The sequence below is a fragment of the Mugil cephalus genome, chromosome 12 (genome assembly GCF_022458985.1).
Source record: "Mugil cephalus isolate CIBA_MC_2020 chromosome 12, CIBA_Mcephalus_1.1, whole genome shotgun sequence".
Classification (NCBI taxonomy): domain Eukaryota; kingdom Metazoa; phylum Chordata; class Actinopteri; order Mugiliformes; family Mugilidae; genus Mugil; species Mugil cephalus.
In genome coordinates this window covers 24450916-24468234 of record NC_061781.1, presented here as the reverse complement: position 1 = coordinate 24468234, position 17319 = coordinate 24450916, and positions in this window count along the sequence as shown.

Below are 17319 nucleotides of genomic sequence, written 5' to 3'. Positions count from 1 at the left end.
ATATGTGACAGCTTCATGTTTTCACCAGAAGAAAAGAAGCTCTCATCACATCCAGTCCTCCTGTGTCCCACGGTCCATTAGTCACGTCCACAACCTGAAGGTTGGTGTGGGCAAAAACAAGTTAATGAAAATGTGACTTAAATAAAATAAGAGACTATTCTGATGTTAGGAAGCCACAAAGTCTGTCACAGACTCAGAGATGAGGAAAAAAAACATGTATATGATTTTTGGTGACTACTTTCCAGTTGATGAACTTGGCAAGGTTAAACTACGAGCGTGGGAGCTTCGCTCCGTCCCTCGTGGTTTTATACTGTTTGAGGCCAAAAGAACAAGAGGAGGAAGGAGGAGTGAGGAGCTTTTACTGCTGTAGCAGCACACATGGACCCGTGGATGACTCACCCTGCTGGCTCTGCGTCTTTCCACAAGAGCCATAAAAGTCAGGGGCCTGTAATGACTTTCACATTGAGCTGCAGAGCCGTAAACTCTCTCCTACTATCTGCTGCTCCTGAGTCACAGCACAAACCAGAGGGCACTCCCCTCCTGTCCTGGCCCTGGGTCTCCTTCGGTTCCTCTGGCTCAGCGTGGACATCCTGTGGAAAATCTGCCGCGAGCAGACAGGCAGGCAAACAAACACCTCTAATCAATAAAAGACTCATGGAACCGAACTGATATAAATACAAACCAAACAGTGGGCGTTCACATCTGCTGATGTGGACCACGGTTTCTAAAACGGAAATCTCAGAAGAACAGCGATCAGGAATTGATTTGTTGATGGAAGGATTAGAGAGAAACCTGAAAGGTTTTGGACTTTCCCCAAAACCCACGGTTTACGTTAAACTGAGCTGATCTGCAGCTCCATTAAATTATTGTTTGAAGTTGCTAAGTTGCATCAAACCCTAAGAGGTTTGATGTAGAGCTGGTGATCCCAATATAGAGAATGCAAATCATACTGAATAATAACTTAATAAGGAAAGACTCAACAAAAGATGTAATGACTGGAAAGCCCCAAACACTAGACGAAAAAAAAAATAGGAGAAACTGGTGCAATTGTGCAACATAAAACACAAAACCGGAGTAAAAGTTAACAAAAGGAAGATCTCAGGACGCAGCCCGGGCTCATCTGTCAAACACGGCGCTGTTTCTGTTATGGAGCGTTGGCGTTTATTGGTTTCAGGCTGGATGAGGGCGGGAGCATGTTCACAGTCAGCTGTTCCTGCAGCCTCCCTCAGCCCACAGCACTTGAGGTTGGAGCCTTGATTACTTTACGGACACATCTTCATTCTTCCAGCGTTGTGCTGAAAGGCCAAACGAGGCCAGAGCTCAGGGCTCCAGTCACACGTGTCGATAAAATACGTGTGAACACGTCAAATATCTCCACCCCGATCACGACGTCCTTCCCCGACGTCCGAATCATAAACTGTGTAGACAAGTGTGTTGCCATAACTGTCGTTTCCATTATGATGTGACGTCCGTTTATAATGCGGATTATTCCAAAGTGCGTTTATGTTTAATCTCCGTGAAACACATCGAAACTGCCAAATTTGGGAAATGATTGTTATGACGTGTCAGCCTCTCCCCACGAATGAATCCTGCGTTTGTGTTTTATTTGGTGTATATGAATTCCTATATTTTATTTATTTAACCAGGTCAATCAGGGAGAACTGGCCATGAAAGCAAAGTTACAGAATTAAAACATAGATCTTCAACAGGGCATCTGTTGTACATGTTGGAAATTTTAAAAATGAATGTTTGAACCTGTGTATTAATTTATTATTTGCTTAATATGGAATGTAAAATGATTATAATAATGTATCAGTCACAGGTCTGAGGTTTCATAGATCTACAGACACATATATATGAAATAGAACAGAAGTAACATGATCAAAACAGGGATTCATTAACAAAATTAATAAAGACAAACAAGAACTATATATATATACTATAACAAACTACAGGGACAGGAGGAGGACGTCCTTCGTCCTCAGAGTTGTCCAGCTCCTCAACTTAACCTCTTAATTATAAACACAGAACGCTTTAATACTAACACTTTTAAAGTTTTACAGTACAGTGTGTGTTTTCTTAAACATTTTTTTGTATGTCCTTTAAGCTGCTGTCATTAATTTAAATCAAATAAAGTCATTTAAATGTAATTGAATTGGACATTTCAGAGCCTGGAGACTAATTAGCCCTAATTAGCCATAATTAGCCATAATTAGCACACACAGGAAGAGACTTCAGCTCATTCACGTCGACTCTTTCTCCTCGAGGCCCCTGATCACCAGTTAAGCCAACAACATGAACTCTGGAGAGAAGGAATTACGTTACAAACTCATTCTGATAAGGAAGTCTTTTCTGTCTGCATTCCATAAGTTCCATAAAGAGCAGCAGATGTTCTCGGTCTCACAGTGTTTAACTGTGAGCAGCGTCTGCCAGAAAAAAATTAGTATGTCAGTAAAACACAAAACATGTTACGTGTGCCAAAGACTAGACGCTTCATATTTAACCAAACAAAGAAGGTAATAAAGTTCTTTTCAGGTTAGGCCTTAAACTGCTGAATTTAAATGGTAAACAGATCTGTATTTTACCACCAAAAAGATGTGTTTTATGTAAAAAGGAGATTTGGATGGGGATATTAAAGGACTCCTGTTTCATGTGTACACCTTGCTGCATTTACTTACCACTTTAAAGATGTAAATCACAAATAAAATGACTAACCAGGTCTGAATTCCTTCACTTGCGTAATATCATCAAAATTAGGAACATCCTGTCTCAGAGTGATGCTGGAAAACTGGTTCATGTATTCGTGTCTTCCAGGCTGGATTATTGTAATTTATTACTGTCTGGTTCCAAATAACTCTTTAAAAGGTTGATTTAAAACACTGCAGAGAGAGTATTGGAAGGAATTAGCAAGAGAGATCTGTCACGACTTGACTCGTAAGCTCTGACAAAAGAATATAGTGACAGAAGTTAGAATTATTTAAAAAATAACGTCAGCAAACAAACCGTAAAAGTATGGCGTAAGTATGGATCATTTTGTCTGATGACGTGTGCATGATCGAAAACAGAAGAAAACAAGGTCATACAGCAGATCACAGATCATATTACTACAGTTTTAGCTTCTCTTTAAAATCTAGAACTGAATTTTAAATCCTCCTCCTTACAAACGAGGCCCTGAAAGGCCGAGCTCCATCACATCCTAAAGACCTCATAGCACCACATCATTGCAGCAGATAAATCACCACAATCTCAAAGTTCTGGACCACCTGTGGTTCCTAGACTTTAAAAAAGAGAACGTGAATGCTCCCAGTGGTTTTACACTTTGACAAAAAGGTGAATAAATAGAAGAAAGAGCCTCTAAAATACATGCAATAAAAAAAGAAGGAAGGAGGGAGTTCTACAGCCTTTCCTAGAGGAAGCCCTAGAAGATACAGATCAGAGGGTTCGTGAGGAGGTCTGGGGGGTTTGAGGAGCTCCTGCAGGTAAACGGGGGCATGACCGTAAATGCATTGGATGGTGAGGAGGGTGAGACCTATGAAAAGGACCGAGAGCCAGTTTTCAGGATGGGGTGATATGATCAGACTTAAAACTTACCTATAAACTCAAGTTTATAGTTAGAGCTGGACTGAACCATCTCTTAGTTAAGCTGCTTGAGGCTGAGGCTGAAGGAGGACGATGCACTGAGGACATGTCCTCTACTCTCTTCTCCATGGCACCAAGCTCTTGTCCTGTAATCTAATTTCTGCCCATTTCCTGCCTACAACTATGTCCTCCTACCTGAAGGAACAATTCTCCAACCTGCCTGTGACACCTCCTACATTCAGTTATTATAACCCTAAACCCTGACCCTATCATTAACCCTAACCTTAAACCCTAACCTGTAACTGTCTAATAACAGCTTCATTTCTATTCATTATCAGACTGTCATGTAGCATCATCAGCTTCATCTTGTCTCTGTATCGCCATCACATCCTACATGAACACTTCAGTCACATGTCTCTATGACACATGTAGATTTTTCTGGTTCCTCCGTTTCTCTCTGGGGGATTCAGGCCAGATTTTCTAAATCGTCTTCAGACAATTTACTGACTCTATGTAAATAAAACTGCAAATATAATTTCCATCTGTCCACTTGAATATACAAGAAGGGCTGACCAGATTGTGATTTATAAAACTTCTTTATGAATAATGATGAAGTGCTCTGGCTCTGTCCCAGTCTGGACTTCACCCCCAGTGTTAAGTCAAAGTTAAAATAGACCCTCTTGTGCCCATTATTGGAAAAATAAAAATAAATAAAGCCTTGAATGTAGATGACAAAAGAAGAAGAATTAGTGCAATAAAGAAGATAATATCTGAACACATTTAGATCCTCACTAAAAACTGTCAACCAGGGATCCAATAATGTGGTAATAATGAACTGATAATAATGGGATTTAAATGCTAAACCAGTGGAATAGTCTTTTAAAGCACGATAATAATGTTCTTTGAATGATGAGTTAAACTATTTGTGCAATCTTTGATCCAGCTTCTTAGATTTCAAGTGGTAACATCAGCCAGTTGTGCTGCAGCATCAGTTAGCATCCACGCTAACAGTTTAGAGAGCTAACGACAAGGTAACAACATCGTTAGTGCAACCAGGAAACCATGGAGAAAAACACACATGCTTCATCAGTGCAGGTGTTTTCACTCATCCGACTGGTTTGACCTTCTCTCAGGACTGTGCGTGGGCGTCGCATATGGTCCGAGTTTAGCTGCATCTGTGAAGGTGTGACAACAAACACTTATTTCATTCTGGGACCCAGAACAGCTTCGACCTGAGCAGGGAGGCTCCTAGGTGTACACACTATGTTCACTCCTGTTTCTATCTCTTGTCAACTTGTCCAAATGGATGAGAGGAAAACATTCCTTCCATCCTGAGTCAGTGGAGTGAGAAGTGTTCGCAGAAGAGATGTTATTAGATTAAAGTCTCTGATTCATATGAAGAAGACAGGAGGGACGAGGACAACAGCTCACAACACAGCTGCTGGGAATATCTCCCCACTCTAAAAAAAAAATACCTTAAAAAAATATTTTAGTTTACAAACTGGGCTGAATGACAAGCCTGCATTCATCATGATGTTTGATTCGAAAATGAAACCCAGGATCGTAACTGAGAGGGACTGACACGAGAGCAACATTAGCTCCCTCTGTCAGAGTATAAGTCATATTTGTGCAGATTCTGTGGAAGTGTTTCTGTTGACTTATTTCATAATGTCACCAGTCTGCACGAGTCCAGGATTTTACTGAATTTCCTCAGTAAACAGCAGCCTCAGTTACCTTGGAGTTTGCTCAGTGCATGCTTTTCTATTTATCTAACCCCTTCCTATCAATGACGTCCCTATATATGACGCTTCCAACGCTTCCAGAGAATCAGGGTCTGGAGACTGATGACTAAGGAATGGATTCGTTTTATAGCTTCATTTAAACCAGTATTTTCCAATATTTCCTCAACAAGGAAAAAAAAAAGAAAGAAAGAAAAATGTGATCACCTACTAGGAACCATTGTCTCCTTTGCACATCTTGTTTGAGGGGTTGCAGAATTCTGAGAGGAGGTGAAACTATATCAGCGCTGACAGGGGCAGAGTTTCCAATGGATTCGACTCTTACTGAAAAAATATGTAAAATCTGCTTGACTGGCTTAACTACAGCCAAAAAGATGGAGACCCTGACACTTCAGAGCTTTCTGGACACAACTGTCTTCACCAAGAGTAAACACGGCAAAACAATCCTTATAGGGAAGAATTTGATATCTGATTTAATTGATCATTAGCAGTGATAAGTTCATCCTTTGAGAATATGAAATGCTCCTTGGTTGGTTGAAAGGTGGAGGGATGGGTAGGGATGAGGGAAGTGGTTCATTTAGGGCTGAGTTGCAGCATTTTTGTTGAGCTGATGTTTAATAGAAACTGAATGAAAGAAAAAAAATATTGAATTTCGATGTTTTGGGAGAAAAAATGATGTGTTGAGTTTGAACACAATGTTCTGACGTCTCAGTATGAAAAAATAGAATCTGGTCACGATTAAGTTTTGGGGAGAACATATTTGCTTGAATGTGTAGGAATGTGTAGAAATAAGTGGCGCTCTGGACGCTGTAACGTTCGTGTCCTTCTTTGGGACATGAAGTGAGATGGTCCCCAGACAGTCTTAAGGTTTTCAAAGTAATAAAACCAGTTTATTGTGGTTTTTCCCATAAATTTCAGTTTGGTTTAAAACTATTATAATTTTCTCTATTTCCCATTCACTGGGGAAAAACACACAGTCAGTGAATATGCACACATTTCATTTCTAGTTTAACTAACGAACAGCAGATGAAAGGTCCATTTCCAGTGTTTGTATACGGTGTCTATACTCACATTTAAATGTGCTGAGAATAAGTTCAGTGAAACCTTCCTACCGTCGATCACATTAGACAGCGAAGCTTAAGTGGCGTGGGACTTTAAGTAGGCACGTCGGTTTTCCAAATCAAGTCTAGTATTGTGGTTGGGAGTAGGATTTTACCAATCAGCAGTCTGGTGCTTGAGTCCTTGTTTGCCAAATAAATAAACAAACAGTAACAATGTGTTTCGCAGCTCCCTTTGCATTCTTACTCTATTCTGACCTTCTGCAGTCAGTGGTTATGTGGGAGGCAGCACATGTGCCAGCTCAGCAGCCAGCCAGACCATTTTGTTCAGTTTATCCCATCGCGTATTCCAAAAATGTGTTAATGCAGATTTATTGAATTATTGAACAAACATGGTAGCATTTTTTTTTTTTTTTTTGGTGCAGCTGCAGCCCTTAAACTCTGACATGGGAACTGAGCAAGCACAGCTCCAAGCAGTTCAAAAGCTCTGGCACAAACTGCATCAGCCTTGCCATATTTATTCGTATTCTGTTAATCACATCATGACACCGGTTCTGAGAAACATTTTAGAAAATCCCCGCTGGAACAATGTGAGTCAAAGTCTGCTGACTCCCTTATCAATTCTGACCCTGTCATTCCCATTATAATACTCAGCCGGTGTGTTAAAAAGACAAGTACAGAAGCCAATAAAGTGGCGCACATTAACTTGTCACACTGGAGTCGGTTTTGTGCAGGAAAAGGTTTATGCTTTCTCATGCTGGGCTCTGCAGTGGTAAAGGAAAATCCAAAAAGGTGGTGCACATTAAACTCCTTCCGATCCAAATATGAGCATCAACTGCAATAACACTAACTTAAAAAGAAGAGGGAAGAAACTGAGTCGACGCTGGGCTGCAAGGGTTTCAAAAAGACAACAATAAGGTTCTTTGAGTTTACAATCAAAAGCACCAGTTGGTTTGGTCTAATGGACATCTGGTTTCTGAGCCCTGCTGGCTAACCTGCTGTGTATGACCCATAGACTGTATAAATATGGACAAAACTTCCTGGCATTGGGCAAACTGAAGCTATTTTCCCAGGTCTACGGTGGCGCCATTTTTGAGACTTTGTGAGACTCACTTGCATTTTTGTTTAATTACCGTTACACTCTGCTCTACCTCCACCAGTTACAAGGAAATGATAAACTGTACTTACTTATTCAGTCGCTTCACAAGGAGGTTGGCATGGCAACTTGTAGTCTTTGCGATGTCGCATCCTGTTTTTATGGCGTCAAATAATGAACTAAAACAGAAAAATAGACTGAGTACGAATCAGCACGATATTAGCTACCTAAAAAGAGAGAAACATCCTTGAAAAAAAAAATCTTTACCTTTACTGCAGCCTCCAACCACCAGGGGGAGCTCTACATGCTTTGGCTTCACTTTAGATGCCGAAAGCGTCGCCATCTTGGTCCAGTGCCAGCACAGGCAGCGGTGTATGTAAACATTTTTAAACTAGAATCACTGACCGATAAAACTGAATTTTGGGCCAATTTCCAAACGGTTTGATTTGTTAAAAAACGTCACATGTGCCTGGATTTAGAAAAATGTTGGTTTTACTACCTGAATACAAATCTTCACCTTCCTAAAATAATGGCCTATGTCATTTATTTATTTATTTTTATTTTTCACGAAATATTGTTAATAATAAATCTTATGTATCTTTATCTTCGTCTTCTTTTCTCACATTTTTAATTTTTTTGGGTTCCTTTTGTTCTATTTATTTATTATTTATTCTATCTCTCTTTCTCTAACTATATATCTATCATGTGTGACATTTCTAACAAACAAATTCCATGAAAATAGCTTGATAATTGAGTGATTTGTGTAACTTTAATTGTGTAGACACAGAATTCCTCTATAAAAGTAATGCAGGCAACCACTGAACCAAGATGGCCGCCCTGTAGGCACATCGCTCCAATGAGCAGCAGCAGTCAACGTGGCCTCTGTTTACCCAGATGTTCATATCTGGGTACATAATACCATAGCACATGATGTCTGTGGCTCACTTTAAAACAAACAAGATGCTCTATTCTTCTGTTCAAAACCTAGTTTGACCATTATGACCCCAGAAATGCAAAGGAATAGATCTGTAACTCATTAGTGAATCCCCAGTCAGCTGTAACTCTCAGTGGAGTAAGAAGATCAGCTCCTTCATGTTGCAAATGATGGTGTGTTTGCTACGATCAAGTCAAGGCTGAATATCCCGAGACGGCCACAAAAACACTGAAAACCTGGTTTTCATTTTCCAAAATGGTACAAAACGACACAATGCATGCAAAGAAAAATAATGTCTGGAGGAGACTGGACCCAGGCAACGTGCCATGTGACCCTGTGCTTTCACCAAACTGAGTCACTCTCATGGATTCCGTGACACTGGGAAGACGTTCAAGTGAGGCAAATGTTTGCTGTGTGTTTATCTAGAGTGCTGTCTGTGGTGCATAAAAGGCGAGGAGCCCCTACTCCAGCATGGCTGTGTTTGTAGGATTGTGTCAGTGAAGCTCTATGTCACAGAGCATTTGTTTACACCAGACTCTGGATGCTCACACCAGTGAACCTGACGAGCTTGTTGACGGAATGACGGAAGAAGCCGGACCACCTGGAGAAAACCCACAAAGACACGGGAAGAAAGTGCAGACTCAACACACATGTTCACGCTGACCGTACACGCAGGTGTGAGCCCAAGTGGTTGTTTGTCTCTCCGTGTTGTTTTTGTTGTGTTTATCAGGTTCCTGAAGAGGTCCTGTTGCTCTCAGCAGAAAGAGCTGAACGGTGTTTGTATACAGAAATCTGTCAGTGCACATTGGTGTGAAGAGAAAAAATGGAAAGGAGGAGATGGTTTTAACCAGATCACGTTTCCTCCATAAAGGGCTAAACAAAACATTGTTTTTAGTAGGTAAAAGTCAAAATGACAGAAAATATTACCAATAAAATATTGAGGCTGTATTAGGAACTGTAGGAGATGGGGTGAAAGATGCACAGAGGATATTTGAAGGATACTGGGTTATATGATAGAATTTAAGAGGTTTGGCTGAATGAAAGTCCAGGTTACATACTCCGATACAGTAGGTGGCGATATGCACCTTCAAAGACATGGCTGCAAACCGCCAATAAACAAAAGAAGAAGAAGAAGAATCTCATATACAGTATATATATATATATTCTTATATGATTCTTCTTCTTCTTCTTTTCCTGCAACCAATACAGTGTAAATACACTAATGTGTAATGTGTGTCATAGTTTCATAAAGAATATAAGACATCAGAGTAATTATATTGAGGTGTTGGCCTCATTTACTATATAGCTGAGTTAATACAACAAAGAAAAACCAGTGTTTCTGCAGAAAAAGAATAAGATTAAAATAAATGATTGTTTAACTATGAAGAACTATTATAATCTGTAACCTTTTACCTTAATTATGACCCCGTTCTCTCCTCTTTTATGTTGGTTTCCCCTTGGAAGTGAATGAATGGATGCAGACATACATGTTAGTAGGAGACACTTATTATAACAGAATGTAGAATACAAACACGTACTGTCATTGATCTTTATGGAATTATCTGTCTAAAGGTCTGAACTAGGTCAATGAAGACGCGTGGTCGGTGAATATTCCAGCTGGTGGAGGCTATCGTACTACAAGAAAAATCTCTGCAACAGCTCTGTTATTTTCTCAGCCTCATACTTTCCAGCAGCGTTATATAACCACCTAAAACAGTCCTAATTGGAAAAATGCTTTCGGCATTGACTTTAAATCTACATTAAAACGTGAGCTTTTGAGGCAGCGCGGAGTAAAAACACCCTCGTAGGCCTTCGCTGAACTCTGCCGGGGATTTGTGTTCATTTTCCTCTTTTAATTTCCTTTTCAATTACTCCGAGCCAAAGGTGACGTCCCCAGGAGCACGGCAGGCTCATAAAAGGGCCATTCAGGTTTGGCTGGCAGCGGGCGCCATTAAAGCCAAGACGAGCCCCGATGGATGGATCCACTTTTAATTGGCGGATTAGGAAATCTCTTGGATTGGAGATGTAAAGGCACGGAGCCCTATTATCTGGGAACTCTTAACCCAGGTCACATGGCGTGGAAAACAGCTGCTCCCAAAATACTGCAGCTAATTCAACGTTCGTGAGAATCGATTTTTTTCGTTCCGCTGGTTCACATAAGATACTTCAAGTGGAGAGTCCACTGTGTTCCACAACTGCACTTTCTCATTGACTGTTTAAAACTATTTGTTTTTGAGGCTTTACAAGTTTTACATCTTACACGTCTTAACCTTATTATACAAAATGCATCTTATCACATACACGTACATAAAATATTTTTATATATCTTAACACTGTTAACCTGCACGGCCCCTGTGTTTCCCATCCTTGCTGCTGGAAAATGTGAATTTCTCACAGAGATGATTAAGAATCTCTGACCCCCTGAGTCATCTGTGACACTGGTGATGAGGAAATGCACTTTTGCAATAAACTTTTATATTGATACATTGGAAAAACTGCGTCATGAGAGAGTAAAAATGTTTTAGCTTTAGATATTTGAGAGGTTTTTCGAAATGTTTCTATTACGACTTTTTTAATCAATCAATCAGTCAATTAAACTATATATATATATATAGCACCTTTCATACAAATGAATTGCAATGCATATAACTATCTATCTATCTATCTATCTATCTATCTATCTATCTATCTATCTATCTATCTATCTATCTATCTATCTATCTATCTATCTATCTATCTATCTATCTATCTATCTATCTATCTATCTATCTAAACTCTGTCCACTCTGTCTGGATGTGACTTGCATTAAATACAGTTGCATGGTAAAACGTTACCACAACCATTTCCAGTTCGTTTGCATAATTTGAAACAAAGATCTTTGAAATGTAACCGCGACCTCTAACCCCCTCCTCCCCTTCCTCCCCCCTCCTCCCCCCTCCCCTCCCATAATCTCGACTGAACACTGGGAAATGCACTTTTATTAATTTTCCAGCCTCATCTTCGTGCACTTGGCCCCAGAGAAACGACGCCTCTGCAGTGTTCTTTTCGCTCTCCGTCTCCTCCGCTCCACGTCCTCCCACCTCTTTCTCTCCTTCTCTCTTTGGTTCCTACTGGCCCCATCGCGCCATCTTTCCCCTCTTCTTCCTCCTCCTCTCCCCCTGATCCCCTTCTTTTTCTCATTGCTGTCCTCAGTTCAGTCTCCCACATCCTCTTGGACTCTTCTCTTGGTCTCATGCTCATGACTCATCGTCCCACATGGAAACATTTTCTCCGTGAACCCGAAGGAGTTTTTACTGCTGTTAATGAAGATTTACCACACGCTCCAGTCAGGACAGAAATGAGAGATGTGAAAATCAAAGGAGAGAAGATCTACCTCTTCTCCTCGTGTCCAAATATTGCTCCTTTAATGAAAGCTTTATGATGCGGTTTAGCATCTGTGAACATGTGTCATGTGCGCTCCCTCTTCCATATCTGTTAGTTTACACTGCCTCCTGCTGGCTCGCCCTCCACTTACATAAGCTCTTCTCCATCCAACACATTCCTTGTTGGGTTAAACCTCTCCAGATATCATGGGACTGCTGGATATAACCTCTCGGCCTGATTTAGATTCCGTCAGCAATCCCATCCTGCCATGTCACTGCGAACTCATTTGAGCTACATTAGAACAGAGGTGTGTTCAGGGTCACTTCAGTCTCCTACAAGCTACAGGAAGTCGGGCTTTGTAGTCAAAGCCTCCTTACCCAGCTGCAACTTGATGCACGGCTCAGGGAGAAGTCAGGCTTGAGTGGTCGCTGCCGTTTGTCTCTAACTCTCATGTCTGACTTGATTTCCCAAATAGTCACAGAAAACCGACCTCTTTCTTAATTGCTCCAGAACTGGTCTGAGAATCATCGCGATGTGTCTGCATGTTCATGGGTTCCCTGCAAAAGTGAACTACTAATAACCACTCTGACATACTTTTACAGTTTTTCTATATGGAAATTCTCAAAACTACCTGTTCGATCGTCACATCATTGTGACACTTGTGCACATAACAACAAGCTGCAAATGCTTTGGTAACGTCAATGCAAATTATTGTGTCCAATTCTCTTCTGTTTCCTACAATACCAACCGCTTACCCTGAACTGCATCAGTCTTTACATGCAAAGTGGTTGAACAAGTTGTCATAATATGTCAAGCATATTATAGACATTTATATATTTTATATTGTGATTTCTTTGTGCTATGTAGTGCTGTCTTTTCCTTTCTCTATCACAATGACATCGTCTGTCAACAAATTACAGAACAAAAAGTAAAAGCGTAAATGTGAATCTTGCAATCAATCTCCCACATACACTAAGGTGTAACTTACAATTTCCAATAAATGTCGTCAAAGCTTCAGCCATAATTTACATCAGACTATCCCTCCAGACTGCACTGTTATATTGACTAAGTTACTGACTGTCTCATCCGTGCACAATGACACAAGGACTCGTCATCCTGACGGCACTGACGAGTTCATTGACACAGATATTTACTTTTCAGAGATGAACTAAGGGTTTTGATCAAGAGACCGGCTTTTGCAGATAATCCACAGTGTCTGGTGATTTAAGAGTTGTGGTGCAAGCTTAAAACTCAGCGCTGGGGTTCCAGCCCACAGCTTTAATCAGAACCTCTGCAGCATCATGTCACTGGCATGTGTTGTGATGCGAGACAGAAGTCGCTTTTGACCCCTGGAAACAATGACCTCAGCAGAGTCTGTGCGAGCATCTGCACATCAAGCAGCTCCACTCGGTCCCTCCGGCTTTTGTTTTTCTCTCTAAAACAAATGAAAATTTAATGTGGGTGATGTCCAGTCTTTCCTTCCACTCCATCCGCGTTCATGTTAATTGTTGCTAAAAACTGTCAGCCCATTGCAAACAAAAATGATAGGGTAGTAGAAAAAATATGAGACGGTGATCTCAGCCACTTCAAAAGATTCAGCTAGACTCGAAACATCTGAACGGCAAAGACTTCTGCAATGTGGAGGCCATTTGTGAGCAGACTGCTAGAACTGCTTTAAGGCCGGAAAAGCTATTTTTATAAAAGCAGCTGTAATGTAACGCAGAGCAAAGTGAGACAAAGTTCAGCCTTTAAACCGCTGTATCATGGCTGATATAATCACACTAATATCGTTTATATCATTCTATTAGCTGTTCTGACCCTCTGAGGTGTCTGTGAGGTCACTTCAACTTCATCATGAAATACTATGGGATTTGAGTTGTGTCATAATAACCAAACACAATCTCACAAAAATGTAACAAAAGTAAATATACTTGACAGTGTATGACAAACTGAAAGAGCTGCAGCTGGTGCAGGGGGATAGTTGGAAATAGTGTCACCAATTTACAAGTGTGTTAAATAGGAAGAGGCCAAGTTTTAATAGCCTATAAGGGATCTATGTCCTAACTAATGCTGAGATGTTCGTATATATTCATATATATAAGTGTGACTCATCCTTCAGATACTTGATCAGTTTAGGATCTAGTAAATCTGGAGCCCAGGTCAACGCCTTGTGCTGTTCTTCAGGTTTTATTGAGTTGTTCCTAAAGCGTTTTTGTGTATGTGTGTGTGTGTGTCTGCATCCTGCTGCCATCAAGGAGTGTCATTGCTATGAGGTGGGGGGTGTCTGATCTGGTCTAGGTGGGGGCTACATGTCTAAATAACATCTACATGAATGAACACCAGGTCCAAAACCTTCCCAGCAGAACAGTGAATTGTGTCAAGATGATTACAGTGAAAAAGGCTACAATGTGCAATGAAAATGCAGCAGACGCACTGATAGACGATAGAGCAGGCACACTGCTTAGATGTACTGCTCATGATTTTTTTGAATCGGATGGTCTCTGAGCTCGGCTGGTTTGCGTGTGGTGCTAATAACGCTGTGGTTGTGGGTTTGATCCCCGTACGGGACCCACAGTATGATCACTGGTAGCATTGTTACTCTTTAAGTAATTCTTACTCACGTGTCTCGAGTGTGGCCTCGTGCTTTGATGGCATGTGGACCACCTCGGTTTCTGCCTCGATCATTTCAAATTCCTTCAACTTCTAAACCGCCGACCAGATTAAGAAGCATTTTGAGGTACAGTACGACTCCAGAGTTTGGCTCAACCGATACAAAAACAAGTCTGAAATGAGGCTAAGTGTCTCTCACAGGGGCTGAGCCAGAGAAGGAAGAGGCTCATTAGAGATCCGATCTGCCTCATATGTGAATACTTCATCCCTTCTCAGTGTGTCTCCAACAGCTGCACCACCATCAACATTATAGGCATCAAATTACGTTTTACAGTAACTGTTATAGAACGTAAAACATAAAGGCTCATGGTAATTGCTTTCGATGCAGGGGGGCGCCACTCTACTCGAGGTGACTCATGATAAACTTCCTCAGATGAAAGCATTCCTCAGCTCTAATGCACTTTGAATGCAGTGAATCTACCTCCTACGTTTCATCCTCTCCACGAACGTCTGATCATCTCAGAGCCACTGCAGTGATTTGAATCCTGCAGCAGACACTAAACCAGTCTCCACGGCAACAGTTCTGGTCCTCGGTGGTCTTTAAACCCCTATCAGCCCGGTTAATACCGAGTAACTTGATACGCGCAGATAATCGGCACAGTTTTACGAGTTCTTACGACACACGGACTATGTCAAGGCAGTGTTCTGAAGCAGCTGGAGAAACGCTTTGAAGCCAAGACGCAGAGTCACCGTGTGTTTCCAGACTTTGGCTCTTGGGACTTTAACTGCAGCAGGTTTAACAGTTACATGCTGCTTCAATGAGGATCTAGTTTTACTAATGGTGATCTTCCTCATGCACGCAGGTTTAATGAGGGTCAGCATGTGTCACGACGCTTCAACACAAAGAAATAAACTGAAAGTGACACCGTTTTGCCTTCAGAACTGCCTTAATTCTTGGTGTCATACTTTCAACAAGGTGTTGGAAACGTTCCTCAGAGGTTTTGGTCCATATTGGCATGACAGCACCACAGTTGCTGCAGATCTATGATGAGAATCTCCCGTTCCACCACATCCCAAAGGTTCCTCTATTGGATTGAGATCTGGTGACTGTGGAGGCCGTTGGAGAACAGTGAACTCATCGTCATGTTCCAGAAACCAGTTTGAGATGATATGAGCTTTGTGACATGGTGCATTATCCTGCTGGAAGCAGCCGTCAGAAGATGGTCCACTGTGGACGTAAAGGGATGGACATGGTCAGCAACAATACTCAGGGAGGCTGTGGTATTTAAACCATGACCCCCCCCCATCATTACACCACCACCACCACCAGCAGCCTGAACCATTGATACCAGGCAGGATGGATCCATGCTTTCATGTTGTTTGGTCCAGATTCTGACCCTTAAATCGAGACTCATCAGACCAGACAACGTTTTTCCAGTCTTCTATTGTCCAGTGTTGATGAGCCTGTGTGAACTGTAGTCTCAGTTTCCTGTTCTTAGCTGACAGGAGTGGCCCCCGGTGTGGTCTTCTGCTGCTGTAGCCCATCTTCTTCTTCAAGGTTGGACGTGTTGTGTGTTCAGAGATGGTATTCTGCATTCCTTGGTTGGAACCAGTGGTTATTTGAGTTACTGTTTCCTTTCTATCATCTCCAACCAGTCTGCACATTCTCCTCTCACCTCTCACATCAACAACTGCTGCTCACTGGATATTTTTCTGTTTTTGAGACCATTCTCTGTTAAACCCTAGAGATGGTTGAAAATCCCAGTAGATCAGCAGTTTTTCTGAAGTACTCAGACCAACAACCAGACCACGGTCAAAGTCTCTTAAATCCCCTTTCTAGTGAGTCACCACAACCGAGATCTACACAATATAAGGCAGTTGGTCATACTGTTTTGCCTGATCAGTGTATTTGAAGAGTAGCAGTACAGCAGGGTCATGGGGGTCGGTTTCCTTCTCACGCTTCTGCTGACGGTCTCTGGCACGCTGCTCTGTCAGGAGGCCAGCGCTGCTTCAACACATGCCTGCACACAGTTGGGAGTTTATTTAAAGCACATCCACCAACACATACTGTAGCGTTTCTATAGAGAGAGGAGAACAATGTAAAGCTTTACTGCATGAGCAAATAATTACACCTTCAATGAAAAAACCCTGCAGCCTGAAATAGACACAAACGAAGCGACACATCAAGAAAACGGCAACTTGTTTGCATTCGTCTCCAATGTACCATTTTCAAAACAAAGCATACGATGATGTGTAACTAATGAGCTCTTTGCAGCCACAGACATGTGAGAAATGGCCTTTATGTACATGATTTCACAGTAAATCACATCAAACGCCGGCCACTTCCTTTAAATGGCAAACTGGCTTCAAAGAGGGAAAGCAGCATACGTTCCAAAACAGGATACAGATAAATGGAAAAAAAAACACAAACAAAAAAAAAATAGAAATTCATCAGTACGTCTATTTTGTGGCAGCAGCAGCAGCAGCAAACACATGGGGAGCAGACATGTCCTCACAGAATAAAACGTCCACCGGTTCTCTGTGCTCACTTTAAATGTGACGACAGCGACGCTTTTCACACATGTTGAGACGAATATAAACGGATATAAATAAAATCTACTGAGGTCAACTGGATACAGGTCAGAAACATGAACACTTATGAAAATAGAATCACATTCGGGACGAGCCTTAAAATGGAGAAGGTTTTGGGGGATTTCCTCGTCTACAGGACATCGTTTATTTAAAGGCTTGGGACATCAGGTGGTTCAACGCTGGATGGTCATGATCTGCACATTCTGAACGGACACAGGATTTATGAAAAGACAAAGTTCATCACTGCATCCACAAATACAACGATCAGCCACAACATTATGACCACCCACAGTAGAAGTGAATAACATTTAAAACCAACACAACTCAGTGTTCTGCTGGGAAACTTCT